Source organism: Haematobia irritans, chromosome 2 (assembly GCF_050003625.1).
Source record: "Haematobia irritans isolate KBUSLIRL chromosome 2, ASM5000362v1, whole genome shotgun sequence".
NCBI lineage: Eukaryota > Metazoa > Arthropoda > Insecta > Diptera > Muscidae > Haematobia > Haematobia irritans.
The window spans coordinates 29938319-29959605 of NC_134398.1; the positions used below are offsets into that span (position 1 = coordinate 29938319).

General features: G+C 29.2%; 1 protein-coding gene and 1 long non-coding RNA gene across 5 annotated transcripts in view; both read left to right on the forward strand.

Annotated features, from left to right (window-relative positions):
• Positions 1-21287, forward strand: part of Ggamma30A (guanine nucleotide-binding protein subunit gamma-e) — a 376644-nt gene that overhangs the window by 233230 nt on the left and 122127 nt on the right. The window lies entirely within an intron of this gene.
• On the forward strand, positions 7573-8996 carry LOC142227465 (uncharacterized). Of its 3 annotated transcripts, none has more exons than XR_012719844.1 (4): positions 7573-7686; positions 8469-8542; positions 8610-8702; positions 8774-8996. It is a non-coding gene; the product is annotated as an uncharacterized LOC142227465 (long non-coding RNA). The 3 variants fall into 3 exon arrangements; XR_012719842.1 differs by lacking the exon at positions 7573-7686 and adding an exon at positions 7703-7831; XR_012719843.1 differs by lacking the exon at positions 7573-7686 and adding an exon at positions 7712-7831 and having other exon boundaries at positions 8466-8542.

A 21287-nucleotide genomic window follows, 5' to 3' on the forward strand; every position in this document is an offset into this window, starting at 1 on the left:
AAAGATATATATGGGAGCTATATCTAAATCTGAACCAATTTCTTCCAAAATCAATAGGGTTCTATTCTGACCCAAACCGGAACTTGTGCCAAATTTGAAGGCGACTTGACTTAAACTGCGACCTAGACTTTGATCACAAAAAAAATGTTCACAGACAGACGGACGGATGGACAGACAGACATGTCTAGATCGACTCATGGACCCACACCGAGCATTATTGTCCAAGACACCATGTGTCTATCTCGTCTCCTTCTGGGTGTTGCAAACAAATGCACTATCTTATAAAGGGTGATTCTTTTGAGGTTAGGATTTTCATGCATTAGTATTTGACAGATCACGTGGGATTTCAGACATGGTGTCAAAGAGAAAGATGCTCAGTATGCTTTGACATTTCATCATGAATAGACTTACTAACGAGCAACGCTTGCAAATCATTGAATTTTATTACCAAAATCAGTGGCAGAAAATCCGCTTTTTTATCGACAAATTTTGTTCAGCGATGAGGCTCATTTCTGGTTGAATGGCTACGTAAATAAGCAAAATTGCCGCATTTGGAGTGAAGAGCAACCAGAAGCCGTTCAAGAACTGCCCATGCATCCCGAAAAATGCACTGTTTGGTGTGGTTTGTACGCTGGTGGAATCATTGGACCGTATTTTTTCAAAGATGCTGTTGGACGCAACGTTACGGTGAATGGCGATCGCTATCGTTCGATGCTAACAAACTTTTTGTTGCCAAAAATGGAAGAACTGAACTTGGTTGACATGTGGTTTCAACAAGACGGCGCTACATGCCACACAGCTCGCGATTCTATGGCCATTTTGAGGGAAAACTTCGGAGAACAATTCATCTCAAGAAATGGACCGGTAAGTTGGCCACCAAGATCATGCGATTTGACGCCTTTAGACTATTTTTTGTGGGGCTACGTCAAGTCTAAAGTCTACAGAAATAAGCCAGCAACTATTCCAGCTTTGGAAGACAACATTTCCGAAGAAATTCGGGCTATTCCGGCCGAAATGCTCGAAAAAGTTGCCCAAAATTGGACTTTCCGAATGGACCACCTAAGACGCAGCCGCGGTCAACATTTAAATGAAATTATCTTCAAAAAGTAAATGTCATGGACCAATCTAACGTTTCAAATAAAGAACCGATGAGATTTTGCAAATTTTATGCGTTTTTTTAAAAAAAAAAGTTATCAAGCTCTTAACAAATCACCCTTTAGTACCCTGTTGCACAGTGTGGCGCAGGGTATAAAAAATTTTAAGCTAAGATTATAAACTTTAGTTTAATTAAAATTTCCTTATTTTAAAGATTTTTTTGCCTAACATTTTATGAACTTTAGTTTGCGTAATCTTTAATAGCACTTAAATATTATTTTCAGTGTAAGCATTGCTCTATTTAAACCCGTGACTCTCTGCCTAGTTATCGTCTAAAGAGAAATATATGAAATTTTAAATTTATACTTAAAAGTGATATATATATTTACAGTTATATATATACACATCTATTATATGCCAATTTGCTCACACACACACACGCACACGTGAGTATGGAATAGAAATTTCTCCAGGCCCCAGAATCTGTGTCACTCTTATTCACACAAGCAATGCGCGACTTTGGTAAATACTGCAATAGTAAAATCCTTCACTAACAGCACTCCATGTCATTCATCCACACAATGTTCACACACACCCACACACACACATACACACTCGCATTGCAATAATGCAAATCGTCCTCAAACCACAACTGCCCTAAAGTATGCTACACAATCTGGCAACGAAATGTGTCTCCATACTTATATCCTATGACAAGCTTAACATATTCTCATTTTCCTGGCACATCTGTGTTGTTAGAGATTTAGCAAGGGGGTGGGCGGTGGGTGGGTGATTTATATGGCATGGAACGAATTGTGTTGTTAGATGGTTGTTGCCAGTGTTAAGGTTGAAAGTTGGATTTTATTTTTCTTTATTTCAAATCTTTTTGAAATTTGGCATCATCTGTTGAAGTATAATGGAATACACAAATCTACCTATATAATATCTTTTTTGTGTTTTTTTCTAACAAAGATTTTAGCATAAAGATTTTTTTTTGGAAATAGCATCAATGCAGTTGTAATCAATGTTACTACCTATAAAGTAAATTGCAATTAAATTTAATAGACTATATTGTTCTGTATATTCATTGTAGTAAAATGTAATTAAATGTGACATTTGGATAATTGTTTCTTTACTTATATATCAAAGAAAAAGAATTACGGGCCAAGTTAAATTATTGACTGAGGTATCTCTAATTGGGGCAACAGAAAATTTGTATACCAATAAGCCGATGTTTTTTTATATGCACATAATATATCTTATCTAATAATTTACTGTTTTTTCTCTTTTCAGGTAAGTCCTTAATTGCCCATTTTTGTACGAAAAGAAAAATGATTTAAAAATTGTTGTTGTAAGTAAGAATTTGTATCATACGGTTTTTGTGGGTTCAACATTTATTAAAGTTTTAGTAAGACTTATTAATTTAAATTTCAATTTTTTTATATTGGTTTTGGCCTCGAAATTTCAAGTAAATTGGAATGAAATTTTAGACTCAAGTGGTGATATAAATCTACACCTGGCGAGAGATCCATACAGGAGGTAGATGTGAATCGATTTTAACCAAATCTGACTATATCACTTCTAGTATCAACTGAATTTTTATCGGGATACATGTGGGAGATATAGCTATATCTGAACCGATTTGCCTGATATTTGCAAGATTTACAAAACATGGTTGTCGAAAGCTTGTTTGTTTTGCATGAATCTACATTGTGAAATTATTCCTAAAAGTATAATATACTCGTATATAGTAACACGTTGTGATTTACACACAAACATACACAATTATCCTATTTTCCATTTCTAAGTGAAATGAATTTCTTCAGACTATGTACAAATATATGAATGTCATTGCAAGTGTGCTGATAATATTAATAAATTGCTTCATATATTTGGGCCCAAGAGCACGGTTGTCTCTTAAGCCAAAATTAATCTACCAAAATTAAGAGAAAGTTTTACAAAAAGTGCTATTTTCAAAAAACTTTATTTATATGTAAAATTTTGTCAAAATTTTTTTTTCTAAAGAAAATTTTGTAAATTTTTTTTTTCAATAGAAAACTTTGTCAAAACTTTTTTTTTTAATGTTCTATAAAAAAATTTGACAAGATTTTCTAAGAAAAAAGTTTTGACAAAATTTTTTATAAAAATAAAATTTTGGCGAAATTTTCTATAAAAATAAAGTTTTCGCATAATTTTCTATAGAAATTGGCAAAATTTTCTATAGATTTTGACAAAATTTCCTATAGAAATAAAATTTTCTATAAAAAATACAATTTTGACAACATTTTCTATTAAAAAAAAAAAAAAATTGGCAAAATTTTCTATAGCAATAAAATTTTGACAAAATTTTCTACAGCAATCAAATTTTGACAAAATTTTCTATAGTAATAAAATTTTGACAAAATTTTGTATAGAAATAAAAATGAAGTTTGCTCATCCATCCGGAGGTCAAATCTGGGCATCGGTTTATATGGGGGCTTCATATAATTATAGACCTATGTGGAAGAATTTTTGCATGGTTGTTAGAGACCATATACTAATACCATGTAACAAATTTCAACCGAATCGGATGCATTTTGCTCATCCATGAGGCTCCGGAGGTCAAATCTGGGAATCGGTTTATATGGGGGCTATATATAATTATGAACCTATGTGGACCAATTCCTGCATGGTTCTTAAAGACCATATACTAATACCATGTACTAAATTTTAGCCGGATCTGATGAATTTTGCTCCTCTTAGAGGCACCGCAAGCCAAATCTGGGGATCGGTTTATATGGGGACTATATATAATTATGGACCTATGTGGACCAATTTTTGCATGGTTATTAACGACCATATACTAACAGCATGTACCAAATTTCAGCCGGATCGGATGAAATTTACTTCTCTTAGAGTCTCCGCAAGCCAAATCTGAGCGTCGGTTTATATGGGGGCTACATATAATTATGGATCGATGTGGACCAATTTTTGCATGGTTGTTAGAGACCATGTAATAACACCATGTACAAATTTCAACCGGATCTGATGAATTTTGCTCCGCAAGCCAAATCTGAGCGTCGGTTTATATGGGGGCTATACCTAAAAGTGGTCCGATATGGCCCATTTGCAATACCATCCGACCTATATCAGCAACAACTACTTGTGCCAAGTTACAAGCCGATAGCTTGTTTCTTTCGGAAGTTAGCGTGATTTCAACGGACGGACGGACATGCTTAGATCGATTAAAAAGTTCACCACGACCCATAGTATATATACTTTATGATGTGCTAGAGCAATATTTCGACGTGTTACAAATGGAATGACAAAGTTAATATACCCTATGGTGGAGGATAAAAAATTTGACAAAACTTTCTAAGAAATAAAATTTTGACAAAATTTTCTATAAACATAAATTTTCGCAAAATTTTTTACAGAAACAAAATTTTGGCAAAATATTCTATAGACATAAGATTTTAACAAAATTTTCTGTTCAAATAAAATTTTCACTAAATTTCCTATAGAAATAAAATTTTGACAAAATTTTCTATAAAAATACAATATTAACAAAAAAATATAGAAATAAATTTTTTATTGAAATATAGTTTTGCCAAATTTTTATATAAAAATAAAATTTTGACAAATTTTTCAATCAAAATAAAATTTTGATAAAATTTTCTATAAAAATAAAGTTTGGCAAAATATTCTATAGACATAACATTTTGGCAAAATTTTCTATAAAAAAAGTTTTCGCAAATTTTTTATAGAAATAAAATTTTGACAAAATTTTCTATAAAAATACAATTTTGACAAAATTTTCTATTCAAATAAAATTTTGACAAAATTTCCTATAGAAATAAAATTTTGACAACATTTTCTATAAAAACACAATTTTGACAAAATTTTCTATAAAAATAAATTTTTATAAAATTTTCTGTAGAAATAAAATTTTGTGAAAATTATCTATAGAAATAACATTTTGGCAAATTTTTCTATAAAAATAGAATTTGACAAAATTTTCTATTCAAATAAAATTTTGACAAAATTTCCTATAGAAATAAAATTTTCACAAAATTTTCTATAAAAATACAATGTGAACAAAAAAATAAAGAAATAAAATTTTAATAAAATTTTTTATAGAAATACAGTTTTGCCAAATTTTTATATAGAAATAAAATTTTTACAAATTTTTCTATAGAAATAAAATTTTCTATAAAAATTAAGTTTTGGCAAAATGTTCTATAGATGTAACATTTTGGCAAAATTTTCCATAAAAAAAAATTTCGCAAAATTTTTTATAGAAATAAAATTTTGACAAAATTTTCTATAAAAATACAATTTTGACAAAATTTTCTATTCAAATAAAATTTTGACAAAATTTCCTATAGAAATAAAATTTTGACGAAATTTTCTATAAAAATAAAATTTTGACAAAATTTTCTATAGAAATAAAATTTTGCAAAAATTTTCTATAAAAATAAATTTTTATAAAATTTTCTGTAGAAATAAAATTTTGTCAAAATTATCTATAGAAATAAAAATTGGATAAAATTTTTATAGAAATACAATTTTGGCAAAATTTTGATAGACATAAGATTTTGACAAAAGTTTTTGTTCAAATAAAATTTTCACAAAATTTCCTATAGAAATAAAATTTTGACAAAATTTTCTATAAAAATACAATGTTAACAAAAAAAAAAATATAGAAATAAAATTTTATATCAAAAATTTTTTATAGAAATAAAGTTTTTCCAAATTTTTATATAGAAATAAAATTTTGACAATTTTTTCTATCGAAATAAAATTTTCTATAAATAAATTTTTCGCAAAATTTTTTATAGAAATAAAATTTTGACAACATTTTCTATAAAAATACAATTTTGACAAAGTTTTCTATTCAAATAAAATTTTGACAAAATTTCCTATAGAAATAAAATTTTGACGAAATTTTCTATAAAAATACAATGTGAACAAAAAAATAAAGAAATAAAATTTTAATAAAATTTTTTATAGAAATAAAGTTTTGCCAAATTTTTATATAGAAATAAAATTTTGACAAACTTTTCTATAGAAATAAAATTTTCTATAAAAATAAAGTTTTGGCAAAATGTTCTATAGACATAACATTTTGGAAAAAATTTTCCATAAAAAAAATTTTCGCAAAATTTTTTATAGAAATAAAATTTTGACAACATTTTCTATAAAAATACAATTTTGACAAAATTTTCTATTCAAATAAAATATTGACAAAATTTCCTATAGAAATACAATTTTGACAAAATTTTCTATAAAAATAAAATTTTGACAAAATTTTCTATAGAAATAGAATTTTGCAAAAATTTTCTACAGAAGTTAAATTTTGGCAAAATTTTCTATAGAAATAAAAATTTCATAAAAGTTTCTATAGAAATAAAAATTGGATACATAAAATGTATCCAATAAAAATTGGATACATTTTTTAAAGAAATAAAATTTTGACAAAATTTTTATATAATTCTATACAAATTAAATTTCTACTTCTAACTAAACGTATTGAGGAATACGTTCTTGATGTACATGGTTTGAAATGTCTAAAATAATTGAGAAACTATGGGTTTCATTTTGTCTAACTTTCTAATTCGATTTTTTCCAAAAATATTTAAGTGCTTACATTGTTCACGTAACAACGTGATGTAAATATCTACTAAGCTTATTTGTTGCCACACAGAAAAAAAGGTGTCTTGTTAATTTTAGGACCAGTTTAACTTCCACATAGTTCAAAAAATTTACTGTAATATAGTTCATTTTTCGTAACCACTGCGAAAATTAACTTAGCTAAAGGAAAACTTATAAAACTTCAGTAAATGTTTTTTAGTTCACTAACTACGAAATGGGACGGATTTTTCCTTAAATAAATTTCCAATACAATAGTTAATGCATCGTTGATTGTATTATAAAAAGACATAGGCAATATAAAAATCTTACTACGAAATGTGGACAATTTACTAAGAAAATTTTTTGTGTGGAAAAAAATTTTTGTAGTAAAAATTAACTTAACCACAGTACCGATTCGTATGGCGGCTTCCTACAGCTTATTTCGGTTTTTACTATAAGTTGGAGTATATTTCCTCACATTGAAAATTTTAGATAAAGTAGAATAAAAAGTAGTTAATTTAATCCTTGACGGGTGTATATAATTTTTTATGGATTCCTCGTAAATTTTGAATATATTTTACCTTATCCTATAGATAGAATACCAACTAATCAATAAACGTGATACTGGAAATTGAAGTGAGAAGAAATTATGAAATTATTGCATCATCTTTTTTTTTGTTTGCGTTTGTTATTGCGATGATGTTATGGAATGTGTGTTGTTGGTATCTTTTGTGGTGATAGTTGTTTTGTTGCAATAGCGAGATCAGAAAGGGATCATGTGTGTGTGTGTGGAGTTGTTTTTCTTTACATATGTGTCCTTTATGACTATTTGTGTCTTTGAGTTTTATTGGTGCATTCAGTTCTGTTGATGCATTTATGAAGCGCACACGTGGTGCGCTTGCGTGCGGTATTTGTGTTTATTAATAAAAATACATTTATTTCGTAACATTTTAGAAACTGATAAGTGAATGGTGTGATGTAGAGAAAACAAAAACACTTTATATTGATAAAAAAATAAATAACTCTAAAATAAATCACATATTAAGAAACTGTATATTTCTATTAATAATTTAAAATTAGTGCGGTTTTAAATTGGTTTACATAAAAATATTCATAATGAGTGGTAATAAAATGTTCTATATTTACTCTACATCTGGATCACAGTACAATTTTTTGAGTCTATATTTTTATGTTATAGCGAGTCCTTAAGGTGTGTACTAAGTTCGACTTTAGGTGCTAAAATCAGAAATAAAACAGTAAGAAAAGTATAAAATTATACGCCTTCGATGCAAATTTAAATATAACTTGATGGAGAATAGCTCGAAACAAGTTTTTTATTAAGTTTATATTCTTTAAATGGATTACACGATTAAGAACAGAAAATCGTTTTTAAGCTTATGTAGAACGCTGTTTTTTTAATTTAATATGATGAATCGTTTTCAAGTTATTCCAATATATAGCGGAAGTGCCTTAATTTTGAACATAACCGTATATCTCAAAAAGTCGAGCTCTTAAAAAAACAAGTGTAAATTTGGATTCAGCGACCTCAAATTACAAAAAATTTGATATAAATTTTAAATGAACACAAAAATGGTTCAATTTTGTTCCCATGTATTTCTAAAGAAAACTAATCATGAAAAATTGGGATTTTAGCCACTAAACTCGAACTTAATATCCACCATAAATACTAAATGCTATATTGACAAGTGGAAATTATATCTAATTTTATAATATTTTTATTTCATTTATATTCTGAGAAGGATTTCAAAAATGTCCCATTTGTGCATGGATATGATTCCACTAATGTAGTAATTGGATGATTTTTTTCAATGTGGTAAGTTTTTCGTCCATTTGTAATAAAGCCCAAATTTCTATTTATTAAAAATAATTTTCATTTGCAGGATGACAGCAAATCTAATGGTATTTTTTGGAATCTTCTTACTGTTTAATGCTAACTAAGCTGATATCCCTATTTGCTCTAAGAAAATTCTCTTGTAAGTTAAAGATCAAAATACCATAGAATTTGATAATATTTTTTATATTTTATATACCTTTTTAACTTCAGAGGCTTATGACGCAAATCCACACAACAAAAACTAGCGATATCGGTGAAATTGGACAAAAATGAAATGAAAATAGCAACTTATGGCATATATCTTTCATATGGATAAAAAATGGAAATTGATATTAATTAGTTTCATTCTACTAACATAGAATATTACTCTTTTGAAGAAGCAATTACTAACTACCGAAAAGTAACAGCATACAGCGTACGAATAAAAATATTTCTTTTAAAAATATTTCTTTATATCATAAGCCATAGTTTTATGTAATATAATAATAATTTTTTGAAATAAAATACTGGTAGTTATGAAAAATTGTCTTATATTGTACGAAAAATTTCTTAGTTGTATACAGGCTTGTTGTACCTTTAATTCCACAATTTATTTACTTCTTTGAAAATTATACTGATAAACAGTTTATTTGAAACCAATTTCTAAATATAGGATTCCCAAAAACTTGTTCATTTTTCCGGATAGCAGGAATATTTTGAATGAGTGTAAGTACATTCTTCCCACAGCGTAGTAAGAATGAACTAAAATACGATGCAATACATAAACTTATTTATAAGAAAATCATGAACTTATCTAGATGAAAAAAATCTTTGGCGCCAAATCATGGTCATTCTTACTATGGGTTAGTTCATTTTTCGTAAACAATAGTAAACTTTTTTTTCGGTGCAATATGAAATTGTAAATCCTTTAATTTAACCTTCTTTGTAAAATTTCTCCTTAAAATATGCCTTATATTATTTTCATTGCTTTCTAATAATCCATACAATATTTTCATTAAATCACACATAATTATCATATCTCTATATTCAGAATAATTCTATACAAATTAAATTTCTTCAATCAACTAAACGTATATATGAATATTTTTGCTATAATACAGAGAAAATTAATAAATTACCACATACACAATGCCTAAGTGTAGGCAATAGTTTCTTAAGTACATTTTGCAAAGTATATAATGCATATCTCTCAATGGTATCATTGCCATCTTAATTAACAGTATTCATGCCTTTATAATCTTAAAATATGCCATGATGTACGGACGTGAATATAGCCTAAGGTATCATCAAGAACCAAAAGCTAATTGTTAGTGTACCAAAGTGTGAGCATTGGATGTGTTTGCATGTTTGTCGAGGTTTTTGGTGTGTGTGTGTGTGGTTGTGCGTGTAATTGAATTTGTCTTGTGTAACATTTTGAGGCTACAATTTATCCGGGTTAAATCCTCTTAACTTAACTTACATACAAACATAAGACAAGAAGAAGTAAACATTGGTATGTGTGTGTGTATGCGTGGGGAAATGAATTTAATATGACAGCTTACAACAGTTGTGAGCTATGGTAGCTGAATATTAATTATGATTTAATGCAACATTAGGATTTTGTCATCAATGCAGTTAATTAAATGTCATAGACATTTTACCAAGAGCTTATTAAATTTTGTTAAAAATAAAAACAACAAGTATATACGGCCGTAAGTTCGGCTAGGCCTAGTCTTATGTATCCTCCACCATGAATTGCGTAGAAACTTCAATCAATTTTCATTATCAGTGCGCCTGCTAAACCCTGAAAGAAGTGTTTACTTTTCTGAGGAACGAAATATTAGACAGGCAAAGTTTTCTTTTGACACAAATTTTAGAGACAATCGTTGAATCGCTTATCAAAAAATCGGATTAGTTTGCTCTAAACGAAAATACTTTATACGAAAGGGGAATTTCGTTTGTCTAAAATTTCATTCCGAAGGAAATTATTTTTCTTTTGGGTGTACCCTCAACAAGTTAAATTGGTCTATATCGATGCCTTACCAAATGGACCGGTAAAAATAAATGCGATACAGATCGGATAAAAAACTACGGGTTCTAGAAGCCGTGGTGCAATGGTTAGCATGCCCGCCTTGCATACACAAGTTCGTGGGTTCGATTCCTGCTACGACCGAACACCAAAAAAAGTTTTTCAGCGGTGGATTATCCCACCTCAGTAATGCTGGTGACATTTCTGAGGGTTACAAAGCTTCTCTAAGTGGTTTCACTGCAATGTGGAACGCCGTTCGGACTCGGCTATAAAAAGGAGGTCCCTTGTCATTGAGCTTAACATGGAATCGGGCAGCACTCAGTGATAAGAGAGAAGTTCACCACTGTGGTATCACAATGGACTGAATAGTCTAAGTGAGCCTGATACATCGGGCTGCCACATAACCTAACCTAACCTAACCTAGAAGCCCAAGGAGTTATATCTGGAGATCGGTCTATGTGGAAGCTATACTAAAATATGGATCGACACACACCATATTCGGCTGACCTATTTGTGGTCAGCCGTTTTCAAAAGCCCTAGAAATAAATTCGGGAGTTAGTTCTATATGGGGGCCATACCAAAACATGGACCAGTACTCACCACCTCTTAATGTTCCTCAAATATCTCTAGAATTCGAATTTCAGACAAATTGGGTAAAAACTATGACTATACTTCTTGAATTCTACGAATTCTATATGGGTGCTATACCAAAACATGGACCGATACACCCCATTTTCGGCACACCTATTTGCGGCCCTAAAATACCTCTAGATCTCCAATTTCATCGGGAGATCAGTCTATATGGGGGCTATACCCAAACATGAACCGATAAGCACCATTTTCGGCACACCTTTTGATGGTCCTAAAATACCTCTAGACTTCCAGTTTCAGGCAAATCGGATAGTAAATACAGTTCCTAGAAGCCCAAGAAATAAAATCGGAAGATCGGTCTATATGGGGCTATACCAAAACATGGACTGATAAACACCATTTTTGACACACCTATTTGTGATTTTAAAATACCACTAGATTTCCAATTTCAAGCAAATCGGTTAGAAAATAAGTTTCTAGACGTCCAAGAAGTAAAATCGGGAGATCGGTCTATATGGGTGCTATATCAAAACATGGACCGATACACCCCATTTTCGGCACACCTATTTGCGGTCCTAAAATACCTCTAGATCTACAATTTCATCGTTTTGGTATAGGCCAAAACATGCCTATCGGTCATGTTTTGGCCTATACCAAAACATGACCGATAGGCACCATTTTCGGCACACCTTTTTATGGTCCTAAAGTACCTCTAGATTCATATTTTTGGGCAAATGTGATAAAAACTACGATTTTTATAAGCCCAAGACCCCAAATCGGGAGGTCGGTTTACATGGGGACTATATGAAAACTTGGACCGATATAGCCCATTTTCGAACTTGACTTGCCTGCAAACAAAAAACGAATCTGTGCCAAATTTCAGGACGATAGCGTCATAATTGAAGGCTGTAGCGTGATTACAACAGACAGACAGACGGACAAACGGACATGGTTATATCGTCTTAGAATTTCTCCCTGATCAAGAATATATACTTTATTTAGTCGGAAATCGATATTTCGATGTGTTACAAACGGAATGACAAAACGTATTATCACCATTCTATGGTGGTGGGTACAAAAAAAGGCTGATTAAATACGTATATAATTCAGTTTGACAAAATTTTCTATAGAAATAAAATTTTAACAAAATTTTCTATAGAAATAAAATTTTGACAAAATTTTCTATAGTAATACAATTTTGACAAAATTTTCTATAGAAATACAATTTTGACAAAATTTTGTATAGAAATAAAATTTTGACAAGATTTTCTATAAAAATAAAATTTTCTATTGAAATAAAATTTTCACACAAATCATCGAAATAAAATTTTTAACAAAATTTTGTGAAAAAATTTTCTATAGAAATAAAATTTTTAACAAAATTGTCTATAAAAATAAAATTTTTAACAAATTTTTCTATAAAAATAAAATTGTTACCGAAATTTTCTATAGAAATAAAATTTTGACAAAATTTTCTGTAGAAAAAAAATTAAAAAAAAAATCTATAGCTATAAAATTTAGACAAAATTTTCTCTAGTAATTAAAATTTTGACAAAATTTTCTATAGAAATAGAATTTTGACAAAATTTTCTATGGAAATAAAATTTTGACAAAATTTTCAATAGAAATAAAATGTTGGCAAAATTTCCTATAGAAATAAAATTTTGGCAAAATTTTCTACAGAAATAAAATTTTGACAACATTTTCTAAAGAACTAAAATTTTGGCAAAATATTCTAAAGAAATAAAATTTTGAAAAAATTTTCTATAGCAATAAAATTTTGACAAAATTTTCTATGGAAATAAATTTTTGACAAAATTTCCTATAGAAATAAAATTTTGGCAAAATTTTCTACAGAAATAAAATTTTGACAACATTTTCTAAAGAAATAAAATTTTGACAAAATTTTCTATAATATAAAATTTTGACATTTTCTATAGAAATAAATTTTGAAAAAATTTTCTATAAAAAAAAGTCTTGACATAAAATCCGTAAAAAGAAAGTCTTGATTTTCTATAGAAATAAAAGTTTGACAAAATTTTCTATAGAAATAAAATTTTGACAAAATTTTATATAGAAATAAAATTTTGACAAAATTTTCTATAGAAATAAAATTTTGACAAAATTTTCTATTGAAATAAAATTTTCACACAATTTTCTATAGAAATAAAATTTTGACAAAATTTTCATAGAAATAAAATTTTTAATAAAATTTTCTACAGAAATTTTGTGAAAAAAAAAAACTTTTTATAGAAATAAAATTTTGACAAAATTTTTTACAGAAATTTTGTGAAAAAATTTTCTATAGAAATAAAATTTTTAACAAAATTTTCTATAGAAATAAAAGTTTGACAAAATTTTCTATAGAAATAAAATTAAAAAAAAATCTATAGCAATAAAATTTAGACAAAATTTTCTATAGCAATAAAATTTTGATAGTTTTCTATAGAAATAGAATTTTGACAAAATTTTCTATGGAAATAAAATTTTAACAAAATTTTCAATAGAAATAAAATGTTGGCCAAATTTCCTATAGAAATAAAATGTTGACAAAATTTTCTACAGAAATAATATTTTGACAACATTTTTTAAAGAAATAAAATTTTTGACAAAAATTTTCTATACAAATAAAATTTTGACAAAATTTTCTATAGTAATAAAATTTTGACCGTCTCTATAGAAATAAAATTTTGACAAAATTTTCTATAGAAATAAAATTTTGACAAAATTTTCTATAGAAATAAAATGTGGACAAAATTTTTTGCCGCTCGATTGGCAACCATGATTATGAATCGATAAGGACCAATTTTTGTGTGATTGGGGATCGGCTATATATAACTATAGACCGATATGGATCAATTCTTGCATTGTTGGTAGCGGCCATATACTTACACCACGTACCAAATTTCAACCGAATCGGACGAATTTTGCTCCTCCAAGAGGCTCCGCAGGTCAAATCTGGGGATCGATTTATATGGGGGCTATATATAATTATGGACCGATATGGACCAATTTTTGCATGGTTGTTAGATACCATATACTAACACCATGTACAAAATTTCAGCCAGATCAGATGAAATTTGCTTCTCTTAGAGGATCGGCAAGCCAAATTTGGGGGTCCGTTTGTATGGGGGCTATACGTAAAAGTGGACCGATTTGGCACATTTGCAATACCATCCGACCTACATCAATCACAAATACTTGTGCCAAGTTTCAAATCGATAGCTTGTTTCGTTCGGAAGTTAGCGTGATTTCAACAGACGGACGGACGGACGGACGGACGGACATGCGCAGATCGACTCAGAATTTCACCACGACCCAGAATATATATATAAAGGGTGATACGGTCAAAATTTGGTCAAGGGAAAACGCGTGTAAATCGGTGAAATCGTTTATTTAAAAAATCAAATTAAATTTCTTTTTCAAGTTCAATTAGTATAAAATTCAAGAAAAATATTCAGTTAGGCTTTCGCTTTTCCAAATCCGAATTGCCGGGCCTCACGCTTGACACCTACCATCAGATTTTGTACAGCCACCCTGTCCACCTTCTTCGACGCAGAAAGCCAGTTTGCCTTGAACTGCTGCTCGTCCTTAGCAGTTTTTTTGGTCTTCTTTAGGTTCCGCTTGACAATAGCCCAGTATTTCTCAATTGGGCGGAGCTCTGGCGTGTTGGGAGGGTTCTTGTCCTTGGGAACCACCTGCACGTTGTTGGCGGCGTACCACTCCATGGCCTTTTTACCGTAATGGCAAGATGCCAAATCCGGCCAAAACAGTACGGAACAACCGTGTTTCTTCAGGAAAGGCAGCAGACGTTTATTCAAACACTCTTTCACGTAAATTTCTTGGTTGACAGTCCCGGAAGCTATGAAAATGCTGCTTTTCACGCCACAGGTACAGATGGCTTGCCGAACCAGATATTTCTTTGCGAACTTTGACAGTTTTATGTGCTTGAAAATATCTGCTACCTTTCCCCTTCCTTTTGCCGTATAAAACTCCTGTCCCGGAAGCTGCTTGTAGTCGGCTTTGACGTAGGTTTCGTCGTCCATTACCACGCAGTCAAACTTCGTCAGCATCGTCGTGTACAGCCTCCGGGATCGCGCTTTGGCCGTCGTATTTTGTTTACCATCGCGATTTGGAGTCACTACCTTCTTGTAAGTCGATAGTCCGGCTCGTTTTTTGGCTCGATGCACGGTTGTAGACGATACACCCAGCTTATTTGCGGCATCTCGGAGAGAGAGGTTAGGGTTCCGCTTGAAACTACCGGCAACTCTCTTTGTCGTCTCAGCGGCTTCCGGTTTTCGATTTTCCCCCGATCCAGACTTCCTGGCTGTCGACAAACGTTCCCCAAACACTTTAATTACATTTGTAACGATTGATTTGGCAACTTTTAGCGATTTTGCCAGCTTTGCGTGCGAGTAGCTTGGATTTTCGCGACGCGCGAGCAAAATTTTGATACGCTGCTCTTCTTGCTTGGACGGCATTTTGACAACTGAAGAGTGAATTCCAAAATCAAAATAGGAGCAACATTCTACACACACACCTTCAAAATTAGGGGTGTTCAGGTTTTTTAAATGCAAAATTGAAAGAAATACGTCAAGTTTATATTGACCAAGTTTATATTGACCTTTATATACTTTATGGGGTCTTACAGCAATATTTCGATGTGTTACAAACGGGATGACAAAGTTAACATACCCCCTTCCTATGGTGAAGATTTTGGTATTTATACCGAGCCAAAGATGCGGCTTCTTTAAAATAAAGACATTTTCTAGCGACCTATATGGCTTTAATCCTAGGATTAATAAAAATTAAAACAAGGATACAGTTCTCATGTATCGAATTTTCATTCTTTTTTCGGATGCCAGTTTAAAAATTCAAATTATAACGAATGCTTCAAATTAAAAATTCTTCTTTTTTTAAATCCAAAAAAACTTTAAGCCCAAGGTACTAAATTCTTAAAATAAGTCTGAGCCTTTATGTGAAGCATTTTCATTTTAAATCGTAAGATTCAACATTTCAGTTCATTTAAGGGCGATTTATTTAAATCAAAAATGTGTTTCTTTACTTTAAGGAAATTTTGTCTTAGTTCAGGGACATACGGCTTTAACGAAGATATGCAAATTTCAAAAATTTGTGTCCTAAATTTAATATTTTTTTTATGCAAAGATTATAAACTTTATTTTAATTAAAATTTCATTATTTTAAAGAAATTTATATTTAATATTTTGAAAATTGCGCATCCTAAAAGTTAGGTTGCGTAACCTATATGTTAATATCACTTAAATATTTTCTTCAGTATAGGTAACGCCAAGAATAAGCAGTCTGAGACCCATCGTTTCGTATACCGATAGTCTAAGAATTAAATTCCGAGTCGATTTAGAGATGTCTGTCTGTCTGTCTGTCTTCCCATATATATCTTTCGCCCGTTATACACTTTTATGGCAGAGACCAGAGTTTCACCTTAATTTGCTTTAAATTTTCCACAAAGACTACAACACATAAGATGTATTATCTTTCATTATGTACATTTCGGAATTAAATCTGATGTTTTATTACACTCCCAAAGTACTTCAATTTAATGGTGCTCCTCCCCAAAAGTACGCTACAAAAAAAATTTAAAAACTTTTTAAATTCTTCAATATTAAGTTTCCCGTAAATTTTTTATGATTTATGCATATGTCAACTACACATGTATTAATATCCTCATGGCTGTCATCACATCTTTCAACAAACTTCTTTGTTTACTCTCTCAACACTTCCTCCACACTGTATGTATGTGTATAGCATATGCTTCATTAAGTTTTGCCGAAACATTTTAATTTTTCCATATTTTATTATATACAAGAGAATTCATTATGACAAAAACACAAAATAAATAAAAACAAAATTTGTGTCTGATTCCGGGGAATTCTTCGATATGAACTTAAAGACAGTGAGAGAAGGTGTTTTGTTTTTTGTTGTTTTTTTCTTCGTGAATATATGTTGATATGATTATTTGACAAGCACCCAGGTGTATGCTACACTTTATGAATAATAATTAATGTTCATGACATGTTAAATTGTGCCCTAAATGTGAAAGTTATGTTAAGTAAGAGCAATTTAAATATGTCAAGTTAAGATGTTAGTAGTATTGCTGCTAAATAAAATAACGATTAGGAATTGTAATGAGAATAAAAAGTCGACATTTTGTTTTTTTTTTTCGAAAATATGAAAAAGTCAATTTTGACTTTTTTCCAATTTGTGAAAGGTGACGATTTTTTTCCAAATGTCGATATTTGTTTTTTTGGAGTTTTTTCAAAATTGTAAATTTCGATTTTTCAATTTCTAGGCTTTTAACAAATGTAAAGAACTCGACTTTCGACTTTTTGACTTTTTCCTAATTTACAAAAATCGCGTTTTCGAATTTTCAAATTATTTAAAAAAAATGACTTTATATTTTTACGTCAGGTTTTTGACTTTTAACAAATATGAAAAACTCGACTTACGATTCTTTTGCAAGTGGCAACTTTGACTTTCCAAATTAAGGGGAAGAGTTACGGAAAAATTGAATTTTATCCTCAGGAAAACATTTTCATTGAAATATTTGCATACCTTAAGGCGCTAAACGCGTCCGCTTGAAATCGCTATGGTATGAAAAAGAAACGTTCTCACACATTCAGAATTGAACACATAAATAGTGCAACATATAGTGACAATAGTTGTATATACGGTGGCTGATATATAATACACCAAATTAAAGCACTATTTTCGTCCATTTTTTTGTTGGTTTCTAATTTTATCCTTCAAAGCAAAAAATGACGAAAATAACAACAAATTTTAGAATCATTTTAGATTTGTTCAAATAGGCTAACAAAGTCTTCAAACGGCAAACATAGGCAGTTTGAAAGAGGCTCTGCCATTCCCGGTGAAACGCAATCTTGATCGACACCTCGATATTTTTTAGTATCAACCTTACTCTCCACACTATTCCAGGCGCACTCGTCCCGCGGATTTAGATCCGGAGAATTTGATGGTCATTGTGTGGTAGAAATAACTTGAGAAATCTCCTTTTTAAGTCAATGGTTGACGCTTAATGAGAACGGTTGCCATTCGATCCAAAACCAATCCACAACAATTTGGAGAAAATTTTACCAAAGAACACCTAATGAAAAAAATGTTTATTCTATACAAAAATCTTTCAAAATGTTATTTCTATAGAAAATTTTGTAAAATTTTATATCAATAGAAAATTTTGTTAAAATTTTATTTCTATAGAAAATTTTGTAAAATTTTATATCAATAGAAAATTTTGTTAAAATTTTATTTCTATAGAAAATTTTGTAAAATTTTATATCAATAGAAAATTTTGTTAAAATTTTATTTCTATAGAAAAGTTTGCCAAAATTGTATTTCTTTAGAAAAGTTTGCCAAAAATTTTATTTCAATAGAAAATTTTCTCAAAATTTTAGCTCTATAGAAATTTTTCTCAAAATTTTAGCTCTATAGAGAAAATTTTATTTCTGTAGAAAATTTTGTAAAATTTTATTTCAATAGAAAATTTTGTTAAAATTTTATTTCTATAGAAAATTTTCCCGAAATGGTATGTCTAAGAATTTTTTTTCAAAATGTTATTTATAGAGAAATTTTAATTTTATAGAGAATTTTGTCAAAAATTTATTTCTATAGAAAATTTTGTCGAAATTGTATATCAACAGAAAAGTTTGCCAAATTTTTACACCCTGCGCCAAACTGTGGAACAGGGTATTATAAGTTAGTGCATATATTTACAACACCCAGAAGTAGACGAGATAGACACATGGTGTCTTTGGCAATAATGCTCAGGGTGGGTCTCTGAGTCGATCTAGCCATGTCCGTCTGTCCGTGAACACATTTTTGTAATCAAAGTTTTAGTCCAATCGCCTTCAAATTTGGCACAAGTTCCTGTTTTGATTCAGAATAGATATAGCTCCCATATATATCTTTCGCCCGATATGCACTTATATGGACTCAGAAGCCAGAGTTTTGCCCTGATTTGCTTGAAATTTTTCACAAACACAACACTAGGTCGTATAGTCAAGTGTGCCAAATTTGATTGAAATCGGTTCAGATTTAGATATAGCTCCCGCATATATCTTTCGCCCGATAAGGACTTATATGACCCCAGAAGCTAGAGTTTTACCCAAAATTGTTTGACATTTTGCACTAGGAGTACAATTAGTTGTATAGTCAAGTGTGCTAAATTTTATTGAAATCGGTTCAGAATTAGATATAGCTCCCATATATATCTTTCGCCCGATTTTCCGTCATATGGCCACAGAGTTCAAAGTTGTAGACCGATTTACGTGAAATTTTGCACAGGGAGTAGAATTAAAATACTAAGTATGCATGTCAAATTTGGTTGAAATCGTTGCAGATTTCTATATAGCTTCCATATATATGCTTTTCCGATTTGGGCAAAAATGACCAAAATACCCACATTTTCCATATAAAATCGAAAACTGGTAAAAGTAACTCAAATTTTCCTTTATTTCTAATACATATCTATCAACCGATAATCATAAATACACTTTTGCGAAGTTGCCTCAAAATTGGTTCAGATTAAAATGTTTCCCATATTTGTTTACTGACATAATGTACCATCCCAGGGCGTTAGCCGACTTAAATTTTAAGTCTATAGATTATAAATTTTGTTCGGATGGAGTCAGATTTAACTGTATGTATTTGGGACAAAAATCTCTATATATAGCACCCAACACATTTGACGGATTTGATAAAGTATCGCAAATGTGGATTTACAAAGTGGTGCTGGGTATACTCGTAAGATAGTCGGCCCCGCCCGACTTTAGACATTCCTTACTTGTTTTTTATTTAGAAATTTTTAAAATATTTTTTGTTGCCAAAATTTTATTTCTATAGAATTTTTTTTCACAATTTTATGTCTATAGAAAATTTTAATTTCCATAAATTTTTTGTTTTCAAAAATTTATGTCTCAAAATTATATTTCTATATAAACTTTTCTCAGCATTTTATTTCTATAGAAAATTTTGTTAAAATTTTAAGTCTATAGAAAATTGTGTCGACATTTTTGAAAATTTTGTCAATATTTTATGCCTATAGAAAATGTTGTCAAAATGTTAGTTTCTATAGAAAAATTTCTCTAAATTTTATTTCAATCGAAAATTTTCTCACAATTTTATTTCAATAAAAAATTTTATCAAAATTTTATTTCTATAGAAAATTTTGTTAAAATTTTATATCTATGGAAAATTGTGTCAACATTTTTGAAAATTTTGTCAAAATTTTATGTCTATAGAAAATGTTGTCAAAATCTTAATTTCTATAGAAAAATTTCTCAAAATTTTATTTCAATAGAAATTTTTCTCATAATTTTATTTCAATAAAAAATTTTGTAAAATTTATATTTTTGTATAAAATATTCTCAAAAATTTATTTCTTTATAAAATTTTGTCAAAATTTTACTTCTAAAGAAAATTTTGTCAAAATTTTGTTTTAAAGAAATTTTTGTCAAAATGTTATTTCTATAGAAAATTTTGTCAACATTTTTTTATAGAGAAAATTTTTTCAAAATTTTATTTATAGAGAAAATTTTATTTCTATAGAAAATTTTCTCAAAATTATATTTCTATAGAAAATTTTCTTAAAATTTTATGTCTATACAACATGTCAACCTTTTTGAAAAGTTTGTCACAATTTTACGTCTATAGAAAATGTTGTCTAAATTTTAATTTCTATAGAAAATTTTTTCAAAATTTTATTTCAATAAAAAATTTTGTCAAAATTTTATTTCAATAAAAAATTTTGTCAAAATTCTATTTCAATAAAAAATTTTGTCAAAATTTTATTTCAATAAAAAATTTTGCCAAAATTGTATTTTTGTATAAAATATTATCAAACATTTATTTCTGTAGAAAATTTTGTCAATATTTTATTTCTATAGAAAATTTTGTCAAAATTATATTTCTATAAAAAATTTTGTCAACATTTTATGTCTATAGAAAATTTTGTCAAAATTTTTTTTTTTTACATAATTTTGTCAAAATTTTATTTATAGGGAAAATAATATTTATAGAGAAAATTTTATTTCTATAGAAAATTTTATTTCTACAGAAATTTTTGCCAAAATT